Source organism: Nipponia nippon, unplaced genomic scaffold (assembly GCF_047370975.1).
Source record: "Nipponia nippon isolate SJK-2023a ecotype South Korea unplaced genomic scaffold, ASM4737097v1 scaffold_4, whole genome shotgun sequence".
In the NCBI taxonomy this organism is placed as follows: Eukaryota; Metazoa; Chordata; class Aves; order Pelecaniformes; family Threskiornithidae; genus Nipponia; species Nipponia nippon.
In genome coordinates, this window is record NW_028262358.1 from 56,608,160 (window position 1) to 56,635,694 (window position 27,535).

Consider the following 27,535-nt stretch of genomic DNA (forward strand, 5'->3'; position numbering starts at 1 on the left):
TTAACAGAATTGCTTTTATTTGATTGCACACTAAACATACTCAGAGTTCCTACAAAGAGGTGCTATTAGACAAGTTCCTATTATGACCATCAGCAAGAGCCCAATTTTCAGCATTTTGCAAATTTTAGCTCTGTATAAATCCAGGGCAACTGAATATTTTTCTTCTCTCTGTGATGCAGTTTGCCTCTCCTGCACTCCTTGCAGAATGAGGAACTGTAATTGCAACCTTTTAGGTTTGGGCAAATACTATTGCATGTTGCTGAAAGCCTTCTCACTGTCTAAAAAGGTTTAATCAATTAATATTTTTATGGTTGATTGTACTCTTATTTACACCCCACTTTAGGGACTAGCTAGTTATTGTATACGTCATCATCATTATTATTATATTTAATAATTGAAGAAATCGGTCATTTCACCACTGACTTTGCAATCAGTTTTTGTACAGGCATCTATTTTTCATGATCTAGCTGTTGGGTAATCACCTTGCAGAACTGCAATTCAGTAAAATAAAGAAGCTTTGTATTAAGAGAAATATTTGAAGAGATGCCGACATTAATGCTCTGGACCCTTCAAGCAAGTTTCTGGTGCTGTTTTAAGCTGATGATAGATTTCAAGAAATAGATAAAAAAAGCTTTTCCTCCTGTGAAAAGTATTCATGCAATCCAGACCAGAAGCACCACCAAGCAGTGGAGGCAGCCTGTCTTCCCCTAATGGTATGTATTACATGCCATCATTTGTGGCTGGATAGATAAAGTGCTCTGTTTTGGCAGCTCCAGAGTTCCTACAGCCTGGCTGGCAAAAAGAAAGTAATCTGTCCTGTGTTATATTAGAAGTGCATAGTATTTTAGAAACAGTGTTTGGACAGACAAGCAGCAGAAGTATATAGCTACTGGTCTGTTTCAATCATATCAGTAATTTGAGACAATTATACCATGAGCTGTGTATCATCAACTGTGTTATCTGTTGCAGTAAAATTTGATTAAAAAACTGCACTCAGATTACCAGTCTTTGCTTCAGGTTTTCTGTTGTTTACTTAAATGCTACTTTTAAATTTTTTTTCTAATTTAGGAATTGTTTGAAAATTTCATTCTAATAACAAACCACTTGAACTTCAAAAGCTTGCCTCCTTAATGGCTTGACTGAATCCTTTTTAAGTAAGTGGGAGTCTTTCTAATCCTTTCAGTTGGGATTGGACTGGATCATATATTAGGGTATATGTTTTATTGCCTTCTTGTTAATATGTTAATATTCTTTTAAGAAATGTGTATCATCAGTATTAACTCTTATGAATTCAGCAATAAAAAGTAATTTTCATACAAGTCATTCCATGTAGGATAAAGGACAATGTTCTCCTGTTAACTTGTTCCTGAAGAGCAATTACTGTTCTCCTACGAAGGACCTTTTCACTTGACAGAAGTGACTGCACGTTTTTCATTCTGTAACATTCAAAGATGAAAAAGAAGACTGTGCCCTTTATCAGCCTTTCCAATGCAAACATGATTACTACCACTTTTTCTATTTGTACAGATAATCAAGACATAAGTTTAGATATTCATTGTATCTAATAAAAATTCCTATCTTTTTCTTACAGATGACCACAACATTGCTGTCCTATACAGAATGATATGTTATTTTTTGCATCTTATAGGAATGTTCTGCTACGTGCTGACAGTCAGTGTACTAAGTGTCATTCAGAAGTATATAGAATAAAAAGACACTCCTCAATCCCAGACAACACAGATGAATTGATAAGCTAAGCAGAAAGGCTGGTAATGATCTCAGTGCACCTAATTCTTGCCTACTGAGGATCTGGGGACACTTTAAGATAGGGTATGCTATAAGGTATACTTTCTTATTGTATGCTACAAAAATAAACCAAAGTGGTAACAAAAATATAGTGAAATAAGATGCAGAAAAAGTGATTACTGAAAGTCAATAAAAATAGAATAGTCATGCTGCCATGTAATTAAATAAAATACTGAGCCTACTACCTTCTTCCGTCATAGGAGCAGTGCACATTAGCTGCATCTATGTTAACATTTTGCTTTGGAGCAGTAGTGCAATTCTGAAGCAAATCTTCCAGTCATCCTGACTTGATGGGCATTGGATCATTTTAAAAACCAGCTTTGCTGCACATAAACAAAGTTCCTTTTCTGAAATCTACATATGAAGATTCACACCATCTACTCACCAAAGAGAAACTAAATTGGGAAGATTTATTCTAGCTCCATCTCCGTCCTTAATGGAAACACAAAAGCCCTTGCATCTTGTGTACGATGAACATTTGGTCTAAGGGATGTGGCCAAGTCTACTATGAAAGAACATCCCTTTTCAGAGTCTTCATATGGTAGACATAAATTATAAATCTGCTTCTGCTGTGCCAAATTGCTTGCTAAGGTAAGCCTAATAAATATCTTTATTCTACAGTGACCTACTTTCTGAGTAGTGAAAGGTCTTCTAGAATTTGATATTTCTTCCACAAGAAATAAAGTTCCTCAAAAAAAATGGGTGAGAATTCACATCTGAAATGGGTTTATATTCTACCCAAACTCTTCTGCTTTTCTCCATCTTCATTTTCAGTAAAATGTCATTAAGACCTACATTTTTAAATAATATGTAGAATCCTCGAAGATAGATGAATGAAACGTAAAACTCTGTATCACCTGACTGAATTACTCTTATTCAAGCTACAGGGAAGTATTTCAGGTTCCCTGTCTCCAGTGTGGCTGCACATTCATGCAAAGTTTTTTTAGCTACAGTAAGAATTAGAAAACCCTGTTGCAAAGTTATTAACAGAAAAGGCATTCTGCATTCTCCACTCATTTGTCAGCAGTGCAATGCATCTGAAGTACAGCCACCATCTAAAGAGACAACGAAAATGGATTAAAGAGTCCAAGTTTTATAAAATTGTACCATGTCATCAGTACATCATCACTGTAATAAATACTGGACAGAATGATCTTGCAATTATTAGAGCCATATTTTTAGTGAACATATACAGATGCTCCAGTTTGAAACCTGCTACCACAGCTTTGACTCATGGCTATTATTACTGCTTTCCTTTCCTACTCTATGTGAGACAAGCACAACAGAAATTCTGCTGTTCAACACCTTATTTTAAACTACAAAGTAAGGTTTTCCTGTATTAAAAGATGTACCGGTTTAACTTATATTACTTGAAAAAATAACTTGCGTGTGCACACGAAAAGCCTATATGGATACATGTATTTAAATTTCAGACTAGTTTACATCAATTAATTTTAAATAAAGAGCTGAGCTAATGGACTTTCATATCTGTCATATCTGACTAGATTAAGAATATCCCTTAGAGCACTATCTTGTTTGAAGTCGTAGCATAAAGTCAAACCTTTATTTAGATTGACTCAACTCTGAATAGAGATGAGGAGTTGAAGTTATGTTTTAATAGCTTTCCTATGTCTCGGGCACATTTTCCCACTTCTTGCAGACCTAACAATAAGTACATATACTGAAGAACTGCCAGATTTTGTATAGCAGTGTCAAACGGAAACTGCAAACATGATTTCTAGCTTCTGCCAGAAACCAAACTGCACCCAGCATGCACAGAGGGTAAAGAAGGAGATGTGCCATGCTTTGAAGACCACAAAGTAGTTTGCCATGTCCTTGCATATGGTCACGTGGTCCTAGGCATGTGTTCGTTGAACTGGGGACTCAGAGCAGACTTTCTCAAGGCACTTGCCCTTAAGTTGTCCTGCTCTATTGTTTTCCCTTTCCCTACACCAAGTGCTAAAGCTGGTCTCCTGAGCAGAAGCCTGACGCCTTTCTATTAGTTCCTCTGTGAATGCTGAGACTTGCATTCAGAGGAGCATTCAGAGTCTGCCTATTTCAAAGAAGGAGAGAGATGCACGTTTTCTATTTCTCCAGAAGAAGTATTTGGGAAAAATTCAATGAATGAGAGATGGTTTTTTTCTGCCTTTCAGAGATGTTGCTTGTAAGAAGAGAATGATCCAGCTTCTTTTAGGTGTTTATCCAGAAGTTCAGATTTTGAGAAAACCACCTTTGAGTTGAAAACTCAAGTCACTCATTATCTAATTTGCTGTAAGCCAATTGGTTGCAGTTAAAATAAGTTTTCCATTACTTCTTCATCCAATACCATTTCCAGAGCTACTTGCTAATCTAATTGACAACAGTATAATGACTAGAATAATCACATTTCACTCACCACATTTCAATGGTTCAATTTTTATCTTGTGATTCCCTTTCTTTTTTCCCCTTGGGCTTATCTATTTTTTGACATGGGAACATCTGTGGTCTTCAATATTTCTTGAAGAGACAATCTTCAGTATTCATGAAGGTACAACAATATGTCATATCTTTCAATCCACTAGCACCATTCCTTGTTCTGGCTGCTGAAAATAAACTCTTTAATGATCCAGTTCTTACTGGCTCATGATATATAGTCAGTCACTTCAGCGAAGCAATGATCTTTTCACTAAGCTTAAAGTAGCTTGGCACAGACATCTTTTAGTGCGTATACCCTGAGACGCCATGAAAAAATAATCAGGTATACAATTCACAGATGGAATTGTTAGCTATCTAAAACATAATAAGTAAGTTCAAAATGCATTAGGCATATTTTTTAAGGGAGCTCAGCACCTTAAAGAGTCAGGCTCTATGTTGTCTTATTTTTGTTATTTAATATTGTCATTAAGTAACATCAAGAAACCAAAAATGGAGCTAACATTGAAAGAAGCAGTCACAAGATCTAGGTTGTGCCGTTATAGATTAGTTAGCTCTTCTGTTGTCATTCCAGTCAAGAAGGCTGCCAAAGAAAGAAAATGTTACCTGGGCTTTTTGTGACTGTTCAACTAACAGGACCAACTAAAAAGTCAAGCTGCAAGTGTAAAGAAAAAATTCCTATTTAAACTCAAATAGATATTTCTTTCCCTGTTTTGCACAGGCTTGGGCTACAATTTGGCTTTTATTCTCCTCCATATTTCCATGAGTTTTTGGAGAAAAGTCTCCTAAGTCTGGTGCAGTAGCATTATATATTTAGCTTAGCATTCTTTTTCATGTAAAACATCAGACTACAAGGAAAATATAAGATCACTGCAATTTTTCAGACAAGGATGTCAGTTATGTGCATTGCTTCCATCTTCCTCACTATCTGGTATTGAAAATGAGTCTGTGTCGTAGCAGGTTTCATTTCAGATAATAAGGGAAGTTAATAATTAGGTGGTGCTCCTGGATTCACTGAATCCAACCTTTGTTAAGCAGCAGTTTCCTGTATATTAATAGATTTGAAATTATTCAGGAAATTGCTTGAAAATGACAGAGTCACTGAACATTATTTTAATGTCAAATGACTCGAACGATTATGTTGGAGTCATCCAGAATGCAGAGGTCAATGCTGCACAGCAGCATGGCAGCCGATGTGCCTCGGGAGCTGAGGACAGTCAACTCCAGTCTGAAATAACTTATAACTGGCAAAGAAAAAATGGACCACAGCAACAAAATCTTCTTTAAAAAAGCTATAATATCATGTTAGCATATCTTAAATGTTCTTTCAAATTCTGTCCAGGTTCAAGCGTGGTAAAGAATTGATCTGACTGCTGCATTCAAGGCCATAGTTAAATCAGCTGGTGGAAAGGATTCCTCTCTTTCATAGGCAGACAGGTTTTTCTGTTTGAGTACTCATGAGTCTTCTTCATGTCCTACCATAAAGTGAAAAAAAGGAAAAAAATGGTTAGCCATCAATTTAAGAATAAATAAATTATTGAGTGATACTAATAATATCAAAAGTTCTCAGCACAATGCCTGTTCCCACAGACTTATATAAAATGCAGCTTACACTTCAAATTTACTGATTCATAGTAGCTGAGGAATCAGTTTGTCAACTTCAATATTAGTTTTAATTCTGCTATATGAATTAACCACTAATTAACTCTGAAGAAGTAGGAAATGTAGCAGCCTAATTTACCAACATGTGGATTTCATCTTCTGAAAAACCTAATCCGCTGTGACTGTTTTGCAACGAAAAATAACATAAATAGGAACTCAAACAGTGAATTCATAGAGGTACCCAACTATGGAAGTAGTATCACCTATATTTCAAATCACTTTTCCTAAACTGGAAGAGAAATCACGGGCTTGTATGGAACAAGAAGCATATGTTTGTTGGGTCATATTTGGTAAGGTAAAAACTATTGTACTTTTATTTGTACATACTCAATAAAAGTGCCTTTCAGAACTGTTTACTTTACATAGATGGTATCAGAGAAAGCTTCTTTTATACAGCATATTTTTCTGAGATACCTGGCCATAGAATTCAGGATGTGTGCATAGTTCAGCCTACATCACTTAAATGTAATATCCAAATTGCTGCCAGCTTGAAAGTTTTTATCACTTCAGCAGATTGCTTTCAACAGTAAAGTTGCAGCTGGATGATCGTTACAAAGACATTACCATCGGCCTGAAACATAAATGCACAGAATCCCATAGGCTTGTGTGACAGGTAGTAATTTACTTGTGGAACTGGGCAGTCTTCCTAAACCTGCGAGATACATCCTAAATCCTGGCAATGAAGAGGAAATTATGTCATTTTTGTCCAGACTCATTGCTTTGTTCACAAGTGGAAGAGTTTTGTTACTGTAACGTCTTTTATTAGCCTTAAGTTTGTCTTCAGAATAGGAAGTAAGTGAATGCAGTTGCCCCTTCTATGAAACATTAAAACACTATTTAGCTTTGTCTAAAATTCTGCCTAGCTTTGAAGACTCATTTTCAATGGTCTGTAATTAAATAAAGTGTTTTTGTTGCAATGTATTATAACTATGTGATACCATGGTACATTTACATACCATTGTTTTACATATTATTTGTAACATATTCTGGTAATCAATTTGAATTCTGCATTTTCCTTTGCTCTCGTCCCAGTTGTTTTGCATGTTTAAAAATAAGCAGCATGTATACATCTCAAAACAGCTGCTGAACTTATGAAGACCAGGGCTACTACAATTGTAGCATCTTTTCATTCCAAGCAGATACTGTACGCAGAGTAGAAGGAAAACAGATTAAGTTACTGGAACATGTGCAAAAGATCTATTATACCCAGCATCTGTACCAGTATAAAAAAATACACTTGCTTAGATTTGCAGTTGGTGAAAATTGGCATAACTGATAAGAATTCATCTGTCTCGAACAATTTCTTTGTAGCATGACTTTGGACATTCAGTTTGTTTGATTTCTTAAGCAACTGTTTTAAATACTACTTTTTTTGTATCAGCTGCTGCTCACAGACCTGGGTGATCCCAACAGGAGTGATGCAACTTGCCTAAAAGCTAAAAGGATCCTGGGCAGGGAGACCTGTACCAGTGACTCACCATAACATCCCTTGGGCAAGCTACTTGTGTTCAATTTTACCCAGGTGGAAGACTGAGCAGAACAAGAAAAGGGAGAAGGACCTCAATTAAATTCTGCATCTGAACTGAGCATTGAGCCTGTATATCACAAATACAAATCTCTGCATATTTTTTTGTTTGTTTCCAAATAGAACCAAATACAACATATTTAAGTAATTTCATTTGTGAATGGGCTTTATTGTAAGTTTGCCATGACATGTTCTTCCCCCTCCCCCTGACACCTTTTTTTAGTCAGAGGGATTTGGAAGAAAACTGTCTGTATGTGGCAATCACGGAAAAAATACTGCTGCTTCAATTTCTTGGAAGCTGCAATGTTCCTTTAAGTCACTAAAGCATTCACAAGGCAGAATTTACATGACAGAATTTGATCTTTCAAAGTCAAGATAAAAATATACATTATATAAAAATAGTACCATAAAATAGGTCTTTTATAAAAGACTATAATTACTGGCCTAGGACAATATGCTTGAAGATGCAATGTAAGCTAGGCTAAGATTCTTATTAAAAGTTGATGTTGGCAGTTCATGGTCAGAATTCACATGTCCATGCCACATTTCAGATATGTAAACTTTGTACCTTTTGTATCAATGGGAAATATTGATCAAAGCAGAAAGCAATAAAAAAACCCAGAGAGATGACAGTCCATCTGAATATACTATATTCTTATAATCTAAATAGTATTTGAGAGAGATATGATTTCTGTATAATTTTTATTTAGCATTTATGCTCTAACGCTGCCTAGAAGGCCTAATTCAGATTAGAGACTGATGCAAAGCACTGATAACTATGTGTTGCCAAAAAAAAGTGAAAAAAACCAAAGCTAAATATTTTTACTTTTTAAGGTAAAGGAAAAGCAACAAAAGACCCAATTAAGTAAGCAGTCTGCTCCAAAATGCTGAATGTTCACTACATTTTACTGAAGCTGCATCAGCTCAGGATTTTCCTCTGGTTATTCTCAGAAAACGCACCATCTGTCCTGTTCACTGTTCATGTTCTCGCAAAATGACAGGTCCCTCTCCCAACACTGCATGTCTAGCAAAGCACATTGACAGTGCTTGTAAAGAAACAAACCCTAGTGTCTTCATATCACAGGGACTGCAGGGGAGCTTTGGACAGAGCTCCTTCACTAGGAGGTTGCACTGAGGACCTGAGAGTTCCTTACTCTCCTTCCCTAGGAGAACTTCCTCTCTTTGTCAGTTATCATCTTTTTTCAGATATTTCTAATATTTTTCCCCTTACCATGATCTTTTGCTTTATATTCTTTCTACTGAGGTCTTGCACTAACATTGAGAAGTCCAATAAAGTACAATTAACGTATAAAAGTCCTATAACACAAATCTGTCCCAAAGCTTTCTTTCACTGAAGGTTTTCTTTCATTTAAAATTCCCTTGACAGCTGATAGGAAACTCTAAGAGGTGCCCTGATACTGCAGCAGCACGAATTTTGTAAAAACATTAAAATTGCCACAGTTGCAGTTCAGAGTATGTGATTTCTTCTTGCGTTGTTACAGACCAAATCAATCACGTTGTATATGAAACAGAATCTATATTCTTAGTTTTCAGCATATCAATAACTATGTAAACTTATATGGTTGAATGCTATATAGTAATGTGGTTACGCTCAGCTTGCTGTTCAAACATTCTTTTAAACATCTGCTTCTCCGTGCAGGAGGAAAAATGTTTATAAGTTTACAGCAAACAGGCATAGCACGGTAGGTATAATTAGCCAAGATACACAGACTGAGCCAGCAACAGCCACATGAAAGATAAAGAAAGCTATCTTTCTTTTTTGGACGGAACTGACTACATTATTTACATCTTCAAATGCTTACAGATGTTCTCACTGAGCAGTGCCACTGGCATCAGTTGATAGAGACAAAGGCCTGAAAAGCAAGTGACAACTTGCATTATGCAGTTCACTGTATTCTCTTTTTTTCCATCAAAAGTTATATTTTCTACAATAAAAGAATCAATTGGCAACATTTGGACAACCAAACTCATATGACTGTCAGCTGGTTAACCAGTGTCTTTGCAAACAATACTCATTTTGGTCCTTTTACATAAATGAAAGATGAAATATTGTCCTTTTGAGAAAAAAAGATAATAAAAAGAATTGTAAACTCTAGAGAATGTACTTAGTGTCTCTTGCCACAAGTGAGCTGAAAGGAAAGAGTTTGTTAAGCCACAAGACAGTGTTTCTTTGAGGTCACGTGTCAGATTCTCCAGTAGGTGTAGGATGTGTCTGTATTGCTAAATAAAATAGAACCGGAGAAAGCATTTAAGCATCAGATCTCTGATTGTCCATATGGCTAACTTCTTAAATTATTCCAAAGAATGTTTCTGTTCAGGACATTCTTATGTGCTAAAGAATTCAAACACTGTCAGTCTGTCTGCATGGTAAGGAAAGACTGGACAAACTCTAAACCTGTACTCTTGATCTGAAAACTTTGTGTAAACCTTTCAGATTTGCCAGTGCAGCCTCTCAAATGCTAGACCCAAGAAAAACATCATGAGCTCACTGGTGTGTTCTGTGGGGTGTCAAAACAGAGTGTTACAACCTCATGGGCATCTATGCATATGCAGCCTCATAGAGGTATATGCAGAACAGTATGCCAGCTGTTTAAAAATAGTGGTTAAGGTGGTTAACATTTTGGGGATTGCAAGGAAAAACTGATAAATCAAATCAATTTATAAGGAAAGATAATGCATTTCAGAAAGTGTATTTCTGTATATTTATTTACTTTTTCATTGTTATATCAACTTGACCTCAGTATAAGTATAAATGAATATATAAATTCTGAGTAATAATCTTAGCTACTGTTAAGAACCCTGAAAACGAAGGTATATTTTCCCCAGTGCTTGCAATGATATATTAACCTAAAAGAAATTTTATCATTGCCAGGCATTCAAAAAGTATTAAATATTAAATCACCTCCGTATATGAATAAATTCTAATGACATGCTGTGTTACAAAAAGAACAGCTGGACTGAAAAAAAAAATTATGTTTAAAGTACTTTGTTTTATGATATTTCAAACATTTCATATCAGTATTACCTTCCTGTGGCATTTATCTGCAATGTGACTTTCATGCATGAGAATGAGAATGTAGGAGAATTTTGTGGTTCCATTTCTAGTTCACTTTCTATTCCAGTCCCAAACATTGTCTGAATACTTTACAGATTGAAAAAAAAGCAAAAGCATCACAGCATCTCCTAAACTTGTATCTTGTCTTTCCTCCATTGTAACAGTAAAAGATTTTGAGCTTTGGGGATTTGAATGAGCATCAAATTGAGACAATGTTCAGAGGCAGTCTGGTGGTAGTCCTTGTGGAAGTAAATCTCATCACAGAGTACGTACTTCGCTGCCCTGGCTGCTGCAGATGTGGGTTTTGGGATATCCCCAAACCAGGATCCAGGCTGTCATTAGCATGTTACAGATGGGATACTCAGTGTTTATGCTTCAGTTTAAGAATTACCGAAGGGTGGTCATCAGCACCATCTTTTAGAATGCTTTGCTGTAGACAAGACCAAGAAGTCTTCATGAGTTGGAAGATGGAGTGGTTTCCTTGAGAGGTTATAGATCACTAGAAGAAAACACTTCTCTCCCCTGTTCCTCCCAGAACCTTAGAGAGAAAAATCCAAGGCTTTTACCTTAGCCTGAGAAAGGGAAGATGGAGAGCATGACTACCCAAGTTGAGATCCCTTTTCCAGTATGTGCAGTCACAAAGGGAATGAGTGGGCCCTTTATTTGTTCTTTTGTACTGAGCTTTTCACGATAGAATCCCATCTTCAAAGAAGGTGATAAGAAAATGTACAGATATAATAAAACCAATTAAAAACGCATGTATGATTTTAGCATATATTATTGTTCTCAAGTCAGCAACTTTTGATGCAGAAAATATTATCACTTTTGAAGGAAAAGATTGAGTGAAGAGGATCACAAATTGATTTTAAATGGTTCCAAGAACAAAAGGTACTGCGTGGCTGGCTGGATTTTTTTTTAAGACTTATTGTGAATCAGGCAAGATCTAAAAATAAGAAAGATCTAGCTGAATGCAAAACACATACTGTGTTCATGAGATGAATCTCAAAATGAAATACAATAAAATTATCAGCTAGTAATGAAATAAAGAAAAGAAATATAGATCTGTGCCTGCTGTTCAGCATGTGAGAAATTGAATCATGACTGGTTTAAGTGAAACAAATATATCAAATTCCTCCAGAAGACCCTGTGTATAAACAGTTAAAGGAATGTCATGTGGAGTGTTCTACTGTACGTTTTCCTAGACGAAAGTAGCATAACATATATTTACCATGATGCTATAATATTAAGTGCAATTTGTGAACTAGCTCAGTTTTTCTGATTTTGGACACAGACAGCATACCTTTTTGGCTTGCAAGTGAAAGATTAAGAAACAGAAGCAGCATTTAATAATTAAAGGCCTTCAAGGGGTTCAAAATTCATTTGAACAGTCCCATTAACAATACTGAGAATTTATCTTTGATATGAAAGGATTGAGTCTAGAACGTATGTATGATGATAACACATTACTACCAACACATTGGCAAACTAAAAAGAAGGACCTTTTAGGAACCGAGGTTCACCTGGGCTTTTCCAGGTGTTGAACTGTGGCCTTTTCTTTCATCAAAGGCCTGATGAAGTGCTAAACATCCATAATTGTGTCCGAAGGAGGGTATTGCTACCTGACAAAATCCAGGGCTGGAATTCAGCCACTCCTTCTCTGAAGGATCATATGGGGAAGCGTCACAGTTGCAGTTATGTGGGGTTTTTTACATCTTTTGTTTATCTCAAGAGCATGCATTAAGTGAAAGGTGCAGCTTCAGTATCCTTGTTGCAGGTGACACTGCCCTATCACAACAGGAGAGGAGCTGTGTGCAGCCAGCTCTGCTTCCTACCTCTCCTTCCAGCACTGTAACGCAACAAAAACATGTGGTAATGACAGATACATCCAATAAACCCAATAGCATTTGATTTCAGAGGATCAAAACCAGTTTCTGTAAAGCAAAAATGTTTATTATGTCACTATGCAGTGCATTATGTCAGTGCATAAAGCAAAAGGATTAAAACACCAATGGGCTTCATACTCAGCCTGCATCCCAATCTTTCCTCACCAGTTTCTCGAAGCTTTGTCCACCCAGTTACTTGCTTCCTTGCCTTTGTGAATCTGGCTGCAAACTGCTGCACCCTTTTGCTTGCTCCCAGTATCTGTCACCATGTTTAAAACCCACTCGCTCTTCCTTCTGCCTACCTCAGCATCTGCAAGGTTTTAAAATTTGTTTTAATCCTAAATTCAGGGATGGTGATGCTGCAGGCCACTAGCTTGTTTGGATGCAGGTTATTCTGCTTCTGGTCCCCACTGTCCTGCAGTGCCACTCAAGGATAAATAGCAGCTCACCTTTGTTCTTTGAAGGACCTGGTGTTTGCAGTGGTTTCGTTTCCTGTTGTTTTTGCACTAGCAACTTCCTCTGATTTAGCTCTGTGCATTCAGGTAGGGTACCAGTGAGACAGTCTGAAGTCTGTGTATTTATAGGAAATATAGCAGATAACTTCCTCATTCTGCAGAATATATAATAAAGCAAATAACTAATAAATGCCTAATGGCTTCTTGGGTTTCCAACCTTTGGCATGGCTTACTCAGATTTTTATCCAAGTAGGAGGAAAACACTGAATGGAGACTCATTTTGAAAAGAGTTCATTCAGTTTGTATGGATCTCTGTTTTTCTGAAGTGTTCATGTTCTTCAGAAAGCACATTTTCTATATCACTCACTAAGCAAATAAAATAAAGACTCTTGACCCCACACTGTTCTTCAGATGTGAAAAGGAAATGAAATCACACCTCCTCAGTTTTTTGTAATTCAAATTCTTCCCCTGAGGATAGAGCTTAGGGAGAAAAGGACCTACATACTCTGCTCTCTCCTACTGATGTTACACAGAAATGAAAGAAGCTCTTTCATTAAAAGCCGACCCAGCATCCATGGAACTGTGTACCTTGTTTTCTTTTTAGAAGTTCTGTTGGTATTTTTGTCAGTGATTAAATCTCATATTTTCTCAACAATCCTACTAAGGAGGAACTAGGAAATAAAATAAAATAGCTAAAATAAGAAAAATAATCAGGTAGTGATTTTTATTCTCTAGCAAGGAGGGGATCATTGCTCTGATTACTGCAACTATTCTTCTGGGTAAATAAATGATAGAGTTGTCAATAAAAAGATCAGATGAAAATGTGCTAACAACCTAACTGAGAAACAGCATCCAAGTCAGAAAGAACCTTGGCATTAATTGTAACAGAAACAAGCCCAGGGTTGATAAATTCCTGTTATGCCTTTCTTATAAGCTGCATCTGCAACTTCCCTCATGACTGATCTAACAGGACACCCTGATGAAATATGAACTTTAAAGCAAAGATCAAACCTTAGAGTACTGGCATGATTTTCTGTCCTAGCTGTCAAATCTTGGATGCTGAAAGAGCTTTTAGAAAAGTTACATGCATACAGAAAGATTTACATGTTGCTTTTGTCTGTTAGAATGTGAAATAAGATACTGAAGGATGAGTTTTCTTGGGTTGTAGGGTTTCTAATTAGATTACGTAGAAATGTATGTAACAAATCACAACAATTAAACATCAGCAAGTAGACAGCTGAACAAGGCATGCATCCTGGACATGGTAAGGATTAAAAGTAATCAACCACAAGCAAAGATTTTTGAAGTTGCCTAAGCTGCAGTAACAAGGAACCTTCTGATGTTCCATCACCCAAAGACAGACTGGGCACCTACCCCAAGAAAGTGCTGATCAGGACATTTCCATAGTTGTAGCCTATTATTTTATGTTAAACTTTGCCTTGGCAGATGGTCTCTAGTCTGCTCTTTCTTCAGGTTAACAGTATTATACCTAAACTCCTTGCAGATAATAAAGAGATCAATTGCAACAGGAACAGAAACAAAACTCTCAAGACCAATCTTGATAACCCTAGCTATACAATGGTGTAACTTGAGAGATTTCAGGGGAGTTCCTGCTAATTTCTATGATACTAAATATGGATTTAAACTAATCAAATTCCTTCAGCAATATAATTCAGTGTATCTGAAGCCAGTGAAAGAATATGAATTTATGCCAGGTGAATATCCGACTTACATTTTGCCTACAGAAAAAAAACAGTGTTTGTAACTTCCTACTTCAAAATGTTTGCTGAAAGTTTTCTGATAAAAGCAAATGTTTTTGAAGTTTAAACTTGTTTGGTTATCAGAAAAGACAGAGAGATAGAAACTGAGTCTTCTATTGATGGATTAAAATAAACACACAAGCGAAGTTAAGCTCTGTATATAGTAAGGCTTCCTGGAAACAACTTCATTTTGGGGCACAGCTGAAGTTTTGCTGTCTGCTTACAAAGATGCAAACTCTGTGTGAATACAAAAGAATCAAAATTGGGACAATCAAGACTTGGCTATATTAAAATGTAGAGAAATGTAGCTTGATGAAATAGTTTGGCACTTTCTGCTTCATGCGGTGTCAACATACCCTTCTCCAGGCAAATTCCAGACTGGCAGCCTTGACGTAGGTTTCTCCATGAGACTTAGGTGATGAGACATATAATCTGTGAACTGCATGGTATGGGAAGCTTCCCACATACTTCTGTGTACCCATTCCCTTCCCCATATCACCTCTCTTTCCCAGAATGGCAAGCCCTAGCTGGTAAGACGACAAGAAAGGTAGTAAGAAAGGGAAAACCTGTCATAAAAGTTTTCAGGAAGAGCTTATGAAATTCAGAACTAGTTGTGGAAGTAAATACTAAATTTTGGATAGATAGGCTAATGCTTGCTCTGGTGATGCTTTGGTGACTTAGCAAGTGGCATCTTCTGTCCCAGGGTGCACATCTGGCCTCTCCATCTCTTAGAAACGAAAACAAGCAAAAAGAAAAGGCAGCTTATTTGGGAAGGGCTTCTTAAAAACAAAGAAATTACTTTTAAGCTTTGTTCTTTTTTCTTTGGGAAAAGAGAAAATCCCCAAAACTGACCTCTGGATTTGAAGGTACTTGGTTTCTTATTACGTTATACTGCCCATTATATTAATTAATTTGCCATCTCTGATGGGCACAGAGGATATAAACTCAGAAAAGATGCTGAAAAGTAATTGCTTGCAAATATGTTGTCTGTATTGAAGAGCACAGATATCACAGCTGCTTCCCTCACTCTCCTTTTGTGCAATTTCACAATGAGCTGACTGAAGGACATGAGGTAAATGTAGGATATAAACTGCAACTCATTTTGGTGAAACACAGGGACTACAATTTAATATGAAATATCAGCTGGTAAGGGAGACCGGCTGCTGGTGAAGAATGATCACCCAAGCTCTAACTCTACCTTCTACCTCACTAAGTGACTCAACACCTACAAATACTAAGTACAAGTTGACCTCTTAAAGTAATCCCTTTAACAACAGTAGGATTTATATCTAAAAATCAAGCATCAGTTTCTTAGCTTTTCTAAAGTATGTTTTACTATCCATCCAATTTTATACAGGAGGAATTAAGTTGTTTGAATTAGGACCAGTATCTTCAAATATGTGTGCTGAAACTCTGTTAGCATCCAGTTGGTAACAGCCACTGATAGGCACTGTCCCCATTTTCTACTGTCTACAGTTAGATGAAAAGGGTTTGTTATGAGACAGAAAAGCTGGAAGACTGAGGCCCAAGGCTAACAAGATCCATAGGTTCATAGAAGTTGCAATTTTATTTTTCATGAAGCTCTAGATCGGCACTTCCCGAACACATGTTGCTCAGGTGCCTCACTTAGAGAGAATGGGGACAGTAGCAGCCCCTCTGAGCTCTGTGCTTAGCTGCCTGCATGGGCAGGAGGAGATGTGTCTCCCGGCTGCTCTCCTCACAGATTTTTTTTCTGCATAGCTCTCTGGGGTAGCTTTTGTTGCACTGGGCTCAAAGTTGTTGCACAATGAAGGAGTTTGCAGGACCAAGCTTATTCTTTTTTCCCAACATCTTCATTCCTCTGGAACCCTTTAGACATGTTACTGTCTCCACTTACCAATATTTGCAGTTCAATATATTGTAATTTCCCAGGATACTTGAAAGTCACTTTTTGCTTTTTTCAAACAATTAATGATGCTTTATCACCAGAATAAACTGATGTATTACAAGTGACTGTAAGTAAGTGAATGGGTTGGATGTCTTTAGACTCTGTCTTTGAACTTGGAACTCAGCTCAAGTTTGTGAGACCACAGGCATGCAGATCAAAATACACTCAATGCAACAATGTTTGTTTATATAAATAGATAGATATATATATGTGTGTGCTGTTTTATAGATGACTTTGCAAATGAAAGAACGAATTAGATTTGCTAGTCTCCAGATGCGTGTTATTATCTCAAATGCTACAAAAGTGAACAATTTAATGATTTTCTTTTCCTTCCACATGCTTTTTTCAGCCAAATTGAAACTGTTCCTTAACAGAGTTTTTCCAGCTCAGGGCAGCTAAATGTACCAGGGGGAGAGGGGAGGTGGGACTCCTTTGTATTCACCCTGTTCTATACTCAGACCTGTTAATCCCAGAGCAATATAAATCAGTTTATCCGGTCCAAGCCTTACTGGGTCTATGGGTGGGTCTGTCTCTGCCCACCCTGGACCTGGGAATATTTCCTGTTTGTTCATTGACCAGGATAGCGCTTCTCCCCTACAGAGGAGGCAAGAGATAAAAGAGAATATTTTAAATCCTCCATTTTAACAATGAAGGCGCAGTGACAAAGATACCAACCTCTGTCATACAAGTTAAACTGATTTAATTTTTTTTATCATACATTAACATTTGTAGTATGCAGTAAATACGCAGTATTAATACTGGGGTAGTTTTCAAATTCATTTTCTTATAGTGGATGCCAGGTAAGTGCATCACACCAGCTTGACACATGGAAAGAGTTATAAGAACGAGCCTGGATTAAAGATCAAGTTTGGAAAGGGATGATCTTTGCAAGGGTTTCATTTTCTTTTGATGCTTATAGGCTGACATTGGTAGGTTGAGCATGTGTTGGTCAAAAAATCCTTGCCAGCCAATCTTTCTGCTGATCTTAATATGTATACATAATCTTTCTGCCACATGTAATCGGCAGCAAAGGTCATAGTTAATTAGTGAGAGTTCAATTCTAAAGACTGAGAAACATTGACAGCTTCCTTGCGTGCTTTCAATAAAAATGCCTTCTCACCTGCCAATGCTGAGATGCTGTACTACACTTTTTTAGGGGTCAGGTGGACAAAACCTGTATAGAGACAAACATCACAATAATATATTGGAATAAGAGAAATTTAGATCTCACACAGAAATTATAACTAACACAGTGCTTCGTAGCAACTTTGGCAGAAGTCACTAATTCAGAGTGTGCAACCTGTAAGTGTCCACACATGCCTTGCTGACTTCCATTAAATCCTTAGAAAACATGGGCTGGAAGTTGCATGGAAAGACCTTTTGTGTCTTGCCAGAGACTCACCTCATTTAACCCACAGGGGTTTTAGGTTTCCAGTTGAATTAATTCAGCTTTGCTACCATGCTCCCTGTTTTCAGTAAGTGGCTGTTTGAGGAACCACCTGACAGCACAGGGTCCGCCGGGAAACGAGGTCAGCCATCTAGAAGATCCTTGGGCAGAAATTCCCATACCAGGGGCTGGCTTCTAGCTCTTGGGGAAAGAATCCATCTACACAATCTTAAATCTGTGTTTCATTTTGGTGATTTCCCAAGCATAAGCAGAATATCTCTGAGTAAATAGATCTTGTACCCAAGTTTGTTCTGTGGTTCCTTCCCTTAGTCACCGAGAAGTGGGATCAGAGAAAGGTCCTCCCCATATTGCCAGGTAAAGGACACACAAATACAGGGAAGGTGAAGCCACTTTGCCAGATCTTTGTATACAGCCTGAATATTTGGGCTTTATGTTGGTGACATATAAGATATTCAGAAAAGTGGTTATTTATTCTTTTTGCTCAAAATTAAGAAATCTCTAGGCCTATTCAAGAGCTTTCAGAGCATCAAGAGACTTCTGCGCACAGAAGCACAGTGGAGAAATCACAGCTAAATGCAGGTAAACAGAGTTTGAAAAATTTCAATTAAGTTTATTTCTTGTGTGCACAAAAAAAGTTAGCTTACTCACTTTATTCGTCTGTCATCACCCCACTGCTTTCCAACCCAGTCCTCAAGTTTCCCTTGATCATTCATTTCTGTGCAGTCTGTTTCTAAGAATGTAGTAATTATTTTGCAAGATGGATGTAATGGTAGAACATTGGACTGGGTGAAATGGACTGTCAGCAAGGTACTGCTCTGAAACTCTAGAAACAAAAATATCAAGGAAACATACATACTCACACAGTCGATACAATTTAGAAATTAAATTAATAGAATTAGCAACTGAAAGGGATAATAAAAATCAATATTACAACCTTTTTTTTTTTTTTTTGGTCAAGGGTTTAAACTTTCTTTATCAAATTGCAAATTTGTATAATAAAAAAGGGGAGATTTCTTGAAAAGTCACAGGTTTCTAACTTCAAATATTTGTAGGCTTTAAATTATTAGTGTTTCAACAAATGTGCCTCCACAAATATTTCAAAGAAAACAGTAACAAAGAAGGAAAAAAATGGAATAATTTCAATTTTTAAAAATGAAAAAAAAATGCCTGGGATTCCAGTAGGTTCACGAACACGTCCTAAGGAAAGAACATGGAGGCAGCACAACATATAGCACAGAGAAATTGTAGACCTTGATGCTAATAGATAGGGGGCCTGTGTTTGCATGAGGCTGCACTCTCTACAGCTGTTACACAGGTTCTTCGACTGCCCACCACCTCCTGCCCTGAACAGCACACTGCCTCCAGGAACAAGTTCACTTCCCTCTGTGCATAATTAGGTCCAGTACGCTACTGGAGAAGTAAAGTATACGACTTAATGTCTGTGACAGTTCAGATTAGGGTGGATGCGTCACCTCAACTGAAAACCACATACAGAAATAAAGGCAAAAGAGGAGAAAAAATAAAATAGCTTCTTACTCTTAAGAAAAATCCAACTCAGCCCAGCTTTGATAAACATCCATTTATGTTTCTATTGCAATAGCTCTTTTAACTTGCTGCTGCAAATAAATATCTTAACAGTATATATAGAAAATCAGCGTACAATCGATCCACAAAAAGTTCTTCTCTTTTTCAACTTCACTGCAGTATTTTTCCTCACACATCTCTTTCACCAAAGACATTCCCTTTTCTAAATATCTGAGTTCACTGACAGTAATTTAAATATCTCCAATCCTCATTAATTTGCAGTTAGGAAATTAGGCCAGATCTGTATTCCTACTAATGTAAAAAAATTGCCTTCAGGAAAATCAAAAGAATTTTAATGACATTTCTTTACGTAAATAAAACAGTCATGCAGTGCTTTTTTTCTGTTCTATTTTCATTGTGCTGGTTAAGGAGTGGGAATATACCCTTATAATCGCGCATGATTTATATAATATGCTAATTCATAAGTGGTGGCGCGTCAGCAGCAATGTGAACTTTGAGAGCTCTGGAAAGAGTGCAATGAGGACAGGTTTTTCTTGTGGACTTCCAGTGCACTACACAAAGAACTGTTTCACAAGCATTTGCAGAAACGATGTGCTGCCTCAGTCATGCAAGGCTGGCTTTCTTGCCCGTGCAGACACTAATAGGTCTAATAATCTTATGGAGCTCTTTGAAGTTCACATTTATAGTTCCAAGACATATGTATATTTGGTCATAATTTCATAATGCCTCTTTTTCTGGTACACACGGAGAAGAAAAAAATATTTCCTTTTTTGAGGAAAAAGAGCACTTTAAACCCAAACTGAATATAGGAGGGAAAGAGAGTTTTGTGCTGAGGACTCAGCAATTTAAGCTCAGTACTCAGTAAGATACAGAATTACTGAGTAGCCTGAAGCCTCAACTCTTCATTTGTCAAAAATGTGTAGGTGTCATTGCAAGAGAGTATAAAATGACAAACAGCATTTAGGTCATGCAATTCAAAGGAGTATATGGAGCGATGCAGCTCACACTAAGCTGGACAGCTGGCGGCCAGCTGGATCGCTCTCTACGCTCCACCAACCGTAGACTGGATCTGCATTGACCGTAACGGGAATTTGGGCACATATAGACATCATCTTGTAGAAATTATGACTGATGTGCCTTAATTCTGAGGTTTTTCCAGCCCTTTTTGATGTGCTAAAGTCCCTCTGCTCAGTTTTCCTTATCTAGGAATGAAGACAGCAAGCTTTTTGTATAAAGATTGTAAACTCAGCCGAACATTTTTTCTATTCAGCTTTTAAATGTCTTTACTACTGTAATGGGAATTATTTTTTTTCTGCTGAAATAATACAATAATAGTTCAACTTCCCTTTCTCCGTTATGTTTCAAAATGCTTTTCACATCTTTTCTGTTTAACTGCAATCATAATAATGAGAACCTTTTTATCTTCACAAACATTAGCCTTCCCTAGTTGCTTATCAATAAAGAGAATGGGGTGGAAAATTTATGGTTGTATGAGTTATCCTAGAAAGAAATATGCCCAAGGAGTTATGATCAAGACAGAAAAACATCATAATGCCATGTTGCCTGTGTCTGTATCTTGCTAGAAAATTAATATACCACAGTTGAGGTAATTACAGCATCTGTGTGTGATCTATCAAGACAGAGTGACTATAAAAAGCTGCTATGTGGAAAATTCCCATCTTCTTATTCCTCCTCCAATTTGATTCCTAGTAGAAAGCTAAATAATTTACACAACTGAAAATTACTTTTTTTTAGCTTTCTTTTCAGTAAAGTACCATGTCAAGCAAGATGATTGGTACTCATCCCTCCAGATTAATCAAACTGCAGTGATCTCCAGGATGCTAAGATTTCATTTTCTTTGACTGGTAGATTCCAACTATCAAGAGATTCATCACTACAAATTATGTACTTGCAAACAAAACAAAACAGGATGAAAACTAATAATGATTTAAGATATCTGTTCCTAACCACATGTTTGAAGAACTAACAAACAGCTTCAGTCCCCACCCCTTCATAAGGCTGTCCACAGTTTTTATAGTGTCATAGCAAGACTCTGACATGTTGGCTTGTTTAGCACGTACTTGTTCTGGCCAAAGCACAGGACTTTGACTCTGCTGGGGCAAAATACACAGGTAACCAAATGCAGCAGACTCTAAAAGCTTATGCTGGCCACATGGGCCACTCTCCTCTTGTTAAAGCCAGGCCATTGTGCCAGAGAGATTTTAACATCCTGAGGTTAAAAAGATGGGATAACCTCTACTTTGTACAAGTATTACTAAGGGTGTCTAAAAGTTGTTGGAGGCCTACAATTCAAATTTTGGGAGCATATTTATTCCCCTTTCTTCCTCCTGTTTACTTTCTGAAGCTCTTCTTAGAAGTTACAATGTTTCCCAGAGCAGCCAATACTTGCAGTCACTTTAAACTGAGCAGAAAGAATTTAAAATTCTCCCGTGTCAGTGAACACCAGCATTCTCTTTCCCAAGTGTAATGAGAAAAATCCTGCTGTACCTGCATACAAACGGTTTTAATATTCAGTCTGTCAGCTTAAATTTGCGCCTCGTGCTCAGCTTTAGATTCTAAGCTGATACTATGAAGATACCAGTTTACCAAAATTTAGTTCAGAAGTTGTTAAATTACAGTTTCTGACTGATGATAAATGGACAAATCCTCTTCGTCCATGTAGCTCATGCACATGGACATATACAGACAAGCATGTGAGATTAAACTTTTGAAAGCAGTTCCCACCTAAACTAACACAAAATGTGGAAAAATTTTGCCCCTAAGGAATTTGATACAGTTATAAGCAAATGGGAGGAAAAGAGTTGCATTGCAACAGCAGAAAAAGGCATCTCAACTTTAACCTATAACACTCACTATGCTTGTCAATGCAGAGATCTCAAATGGAGTAAAGCAACAGGCAAGTACATCTTAATACAAGAAATGCAAATGCGTAAGGATTATAAAGTTCTGCTTACCATGTTATAAAAAGCATCCTCCCCCCTCCAGATCTGTACTGCATTCAATGCTCTTAGGGAGTGTCAGGCAATTTGTAAATCCCAAATGGTGTTAGGCACGAGGTAGGTGCTGCAGTGCTCAACTTCAGCAAGCTAGCAATGCTTCTAGGCAGAAAGAACAGCAGATTTTTCAGCATTTACACATATTTATAAGTTAAAACTTAAGCACTACAGCATACCTAAGTGTGCTAGGCAGAAGCTTGAAGTTCTCTTAACTCTGTTAACATGGACTGTTGTTCTTAATAGCCCTATGTATCTTAATATTTGCTTAAACGACTATAATTTATCTCTTTAAAACTGACATGTTAGGCAATACAAGCAACATGTTTCAGGAGGATTTTGTTAATACAAAATTGCATTTGGTGCTTAAGCCAAAAATCTGATAACTACAGAAGGGCAGACAATTCCCCTCAGCCCCTCCACCCCTTTAAACAGAACTAATACATTGAAGTCCTTTATCCTCAAAGAAGTCAACCACAGACTCATCCTCCATAGTTTTTCAGACTACATGGCTGACCTAATGAGGTTGCAGTCAGAGAGCAACAGAGACACACAAAACAATGTGTTTAAAAGGCTTTATAGACAAAGCAGACTCAATGAGAAGGTGACTGTGCATTCTAAATAATATAAGGCTGTTTGTGCTGCACATGCATGTGTGTATGTTGAGAGACATTATCAGGCAGACTTCATCAACTGAAGTGCCTGTCCACTTCAGTTGCTGAAGCTCTTATACTTGCAGTTTAGCCTGGTCAGATGAGGAGACTATTCACCAGAAAGGGGATTCCAAATTCAACCAAAAAATACTCATGTAGTTTTGTCAAACACAGGAAGACTGATGATATTACAAGTTACATGATCTACCCTGGAGGCCAGGAAGAGTTTTCTACCTTGAGCACACCTTCTTCACTTTCATATAAGACCTTCAAGACTAAAACCAGGGGGAAAAGGCTCAGAGAAAAAAATGCTTTCCTGACGCCAGATGTGTAATTCAGGACAAAAAAAAAAATCCAGAGGGCTCCTTCAATGGTTGGACATCAAAGTCAAACTGACTATATGGAAAAAAATTGAATTTGCCTGAGGTAACTCAAGGTGCCAAGCCATGGAGAAAACATCATGAGCAGTTCCCTTTGTGTAAGCTCACCGGAAAGTATCATGTGAGGAAAGTTGCTTACTGAATTGTGAAATTATATGTGCACTCACTGTGACTATTCACTCTGCAAAATTTTGTGTATTTTGGCCCAATAACTTTTGTTATTCAATAGAAAACTTCTAAAGTATTTGTTATGCAAGGGTGGGCCAGATGCCTCATTTATCAATAGATATAAAAAACATTAAAAACTAAGGAGTATATTTCTTAGGGCAAAGTTTTATAGATATTTGAGGACAGAGTGTGGTACCTACAATTTACACAAGGTGCAAAAACTACAAGTTATTTTATTATAAATCTTCATGTGAATGAAAAGAAATAGCCACATGGTGGCAGCAGAATACACGACATGAGGAAGGGCCTAGTGCCCCTTTTCATGACCAAATAGGAGAATGTGAAGGAAAGGCAGGGTGTTATCTTCAACCATTGTTTATAGGGAGTGTTCTCTACTGTCCTAGTTTGAAACAGGAGCAGCACCAAGAGGAAAGCTGTAACTGTGAAGTTAAGAAACTACATTGTTTGATGTAGTAGTTCATTGAGGATGTTGAAGATGCAGTTGTAGTTCATCAAAGACCCATAGATGTGAAAACCAGAGTGTTAGCAAGCAAGAAATAGCATCTCCTAAACACCTTGGTACACATCTGGTTGTAAAGGAGTAGGCTAACGAACCAAATGTTGTCCAGTTGTGAAAGACATCAGAGCTACACCTCAATGTTCTCAAATCCTTATTGGTCCATCAAATAACAAATTCACATTATATGCTGTTGCATAACTAGGGTTACACGGGTTACTAGTGCATACACAAAGACTACTAAAAAAATAACACTGAAAAAGATGGATTTTTTGATAAAGAGACAGAAGAGACCCTCAGATTTCTGGTCTCTTCTGGATGGACGTGTGGGAAAAAATATCTCAAATGCTATCATAAATGGATACATCTTATTCTACCATTCTTTGTTGTTATATCTTTTCTTTTTCTTCTTCTTTCTGTCTATGCTCGGTAGCCTTAACTTTATTCCTTGTCCAGCTCCCACTATCTTGTTTCTTCTGGACCCTTAGTCAACATGTTTAATTGCTCCAGTCTTTCACTTCTGCGGGCCTGTCCTTCTAGTGATAAGGAACCTCAGCTGTATCATTCATACACGTTATCCTCATAACAAGAAGTATCAATCTACCAACAGACATTTAGATGTTACCAAGTTGTTTTGCTGTATTGGGATAGGTTCAGTGAGATATAGGGTATCGAAAGTGCTTTCTCCTTCTCTCCTTGCCAGTCTTCACACCTTGTGCCCTCTGTATGTTCCTCACCTCTAGCTTATTTGATCTTCCTGGGAGGCCAGGAGCTTTTCCCTAGTAACTTCAGCCATTGGTGGAGGCTGCCACACAAGGTGGCACTGGGGGTCTCTTTTCTTCCCCCTTCATATATATGGCAACTCTGCCATCTAATAATCTTATCTGGTATCACCTGCCACTCTGAATCACAGCACCACTTCATGTTATTCGCCAGTCTTGATTGCAGTTGCCCTCAGGTGCTGCACAAGTGCTACATTGCCAATTATCATGAATTCGCAAGAGAGCTTTGGGACACGACAATTCCAAAAAATCAGAAAGAGAGAATTGGTTACACAATGTGCAAGCAAGGTGTCCAACTCTTTTCAGTGGAATGCTTTGGAGGCTAAAAGCTTACATGGGTTAAATACACAACTGCCCAAATTTATGGAAAAAAAAACTATAAAGACTATGAAATGAAAAGGCATCACCTGAGCTGCAGGTCACTGGAGAAAAGGAGACAGTCTGGAGAATAATCGCTGTATGGTTACCCTGGTCTTGTAATTTATGAGGTTCTTATTTGCCAGTGTCAGTGAAAGGATATTGGACGACATTGACCTTTGGTCATTGACCTACGGACATTCTTATTTTCTTATAGTCATATAAAATACTTGGGATTTTTTTTCCTTGGAAATCCAACTTTTGAAATGTCTATGTTTGGCTTTTTTTACTGTAAGTTCTGGTGATTGAAAAAAAAAAATTTAAAAGGACTCAGAAACCTAGAGGCCACAAAAAATGTGAATTTAGTATTTTTTGTCTCCTGTTTTTTTGATAAAACTCATAATTGGCACTGATATTTTGTAATGAGAATCACTGGTATAGGACAATGGCTTAAGTGAGCAAGCAGGAAGAAAGAATTAAAAACAGTCTGTAATTTGTTAACTGAAAATACTTTTTATGTCTAAAAACACGTGAATCAACACACCTACTTAAATCTCTCTATTTGAAAACATAATGGTAAAGGGCATAAATAGGCAGCCCCAGTTTTCTTTCATACACAGCTTGCTTTCTTGTGCAGGCCCATGTGATTTAAAGGTCCCACCTAGTTCACCAGCTTTGAACCTCTTCCTCCCTATCAAAATGTACTTTAAGGATTATCTTTGGAGAAGGGATTTCAGACAAAGTAGTGTGTGTTTGAGGAGCAGGGGCCAGGGGTTAAAGAATCAGATATGACAATCTAAAAAGCAACTGTTGACAGAATTCTTTCTGTACAGGATATATCTGACAACATTTCCTAAGGTGCCAATGCAAGGGCACTGTGGGCTGAAGCAGCTCAGTCCCATGCAGCCACTCACTCACTCACTCCGCCCCGCCCCGGTTGGGATGGGGGAGAGAACTGGAAGGGTGAAATTGAGGAAACTCGTGGGTTGAGGTAAAGACTGTTTAATAGGTAAAGCAAAATCTGTACATGCAACCAAAGCAAAATAAGGAATTCATTCACTACTTCCCATTGGCAGGCAGGTGTTCAGCCATCTCCAGGAAAGCAGGGCTCCATCACACGGAATGGTTAGTTGGGAAGACAAACGGCATAACTCCAAACTTCCACCTTCCCTTCCTCCTTCTTGCCCTGGCTTTATATGCTGAGCATGATGTCATATGGCATGAAATATCCCTTTGGTCAGCTTGGGTCAGCTGTTCCAGATGTGTCCCCTCACAACCTCTTGTGCACCCACAGCCTACTCTCTGATGGGACAGAGTGAGAAACAGAAAAGACTTTGGCACTGTGCAAGCACTGTTCAATAACAGCTAAAACACCCCTATGTTATCAACAGTGTTTTAGTCACGAATCCAAAACATAGCACCATATGAGTTAATGTGAAGAAATTTAACTCTATACCAGCCAAACCCAGTACAGAGGGACACCATTGTCATTCTTACGAGCAGTGGGTTTTTCCTCTTTTTTATTCTATAGAGAGAGGTTTTAAACAGTATGATTTTCTTTTTCATGGGCTGGAGCTGAAATAGAGATTGTCTTCTCTCTCCTTCCCCCACAGTAAGTACATGGACATTTCAGAAGTTTTACTAACTAACTGGCTTCAGTAGTTCCAATGAAGTGAAAGCACCATGGATTCAAATGCTTATTGGGCCTGTTAAATTGCACTCTAAATCTCCCAAAGTGTTGTATCAAATCTGGATGATATAGAGATGACTTATCGATGTAGCATATCTAAATCAATGTCTAAGAACCCACCTAAGGTGAAAACACCAGGCTAAGGTCTATTTTGCTATATATATAAAATGTTATATATATAACTTAAAATTTTGCTGCTAGTTAGAGCAGTCAATTAATTTCTCTATGAAAGATGAATAAATTTGGAACATCAATATATGCAAACAACACACACATAGATTTCCATTAGAAAAATAAGTTAGTTACTAAGTTCAGCTCTAGGCTGTTTATGAATACAGCGGATATTGTCTCAATACCTGAATATTTTCTTTTAATGAAGGACATTTTTGTTAAGAGGAAGATTATGAGTATATCCAATACAGAAGAGTTCAGCTTGCTAATGCTTATAGTTTTCAAATGGTCTGTTCATATGTCTAAGTAGATAATTAATAAAAGATGAATAGCACAATATCAAA